Source organism: Eretmochelys imbricata, chromosome 11 (genome assembly GCF_965152235.1).
Source record: "Eretmochelys imbricata isolate rEreImb1 chromosome 11, rEreImb1.hap1, whole genome shotgun sequence".
NCBI lineage: Eukaryota > Metazoa > Chordata > Testudines > Cheloniidae > Eretmochelys > Eretmochelys imbricata.
In genome coordinates this window covers 78,982,943-78,983,870 of record NC_135582.1, presented here as the reverse complement: position 1 = coordinate 78,983,870, position 928 = coordinate 78,982,943, and the positions used below count along the sequence as shown (strand labels likewise).

Here is a 928-nt window from a genome sequence, read left to right as displayed (position 1 = left end):
GTGCAGGCGGGGCCCCCACTTCTCTGGAGCTTCGCTTCCAGCGCTCGAAAGATGACCACGGGCCCACGGGCCTCCGGAGGGGAGACCCGCCCCACATCCCCAGCGTTTCCCCCCGGCATGGACGGCCTTTTGGGGGAGGCTCAGTCTCCCGTGGCCTCTTGTACGGGCTGCCCATGCTCAGCTCCTTCCACGCTCTGGGGAGGAGCAGCACCCAGGGGTGGGGCTGAGCCGCGGGGCGCTGGGTGAGGGGCAGAGGCCTCGGGAGCTGAGACCGCAGGGACACAGCGTGAGGCACCATCCCAGGCATCCCCATGAAAAGAGCAGAACAGGGTTTACCTGGGGTGGGGAGTGTATGGAGAGCGTCTCAGGGTCGGTGGAGATGTATTGCCCTGGTGAGCAAGCGTGGCTAAAACACAGGCCTCGCTGTGAGCAGGATTTGAACCTGCGCAGGGAAACCCGATTGGATTTCGAGTCCAACGCCTTAACCGCTCAGCCCTCACAGCTGTGAGTGACGTGGCCCCCAGTGGCAGTCTCTACTGGAGCGGCTGGAAGCCAACAGGAGGGAGCTCTCCACCCTCAACGAGCAGCCGTAGCCATGTTGGCAGGAGAAGTTCTCCCAGCACCATAGCACTGTCCACACCGGCGCTTAGGTCCGTGTAACTTGTGTCACTCGGGCGGTGGCTTATTCACTCCCCGAGCCACATACGTTCTACCGACACAAGGGGGAGTGTAGACGCAGCCTTAGCAGAGACGCGATTAAGCTCCACTTCCTGGACACTACAGTGCTAATAAGCGATGGTCACATAAACACCACCCTATACCGGAAACCTACTGCCCGCTGTTCCTACCTACATGCCTCCAGCTTTCACCCTGACCACACCACACGATCCATCGTCTACAGCCAAGCTCTGCGATACAACCGCATTTG

The 928-nt window shown here is 60.9% G+C and overlaps 1 non-coding gene across 1 annotated transcript; it reads right to left on the bottom strand.

Moving 5' to 3' along the window:
• Window positions 1-421: 421 nt before the first annotated feature.
• TRNAS-CGA (transfer RNA serine (anticodon CGA)) lies at window positions 422-503 on the bottom strand. Its single transcript has one exon. It is a non-coding gene; the product is annotated as a tRNA-Ser (tRNA).
• Window positions 504-928: the final 425 nt, after the last annotated feature.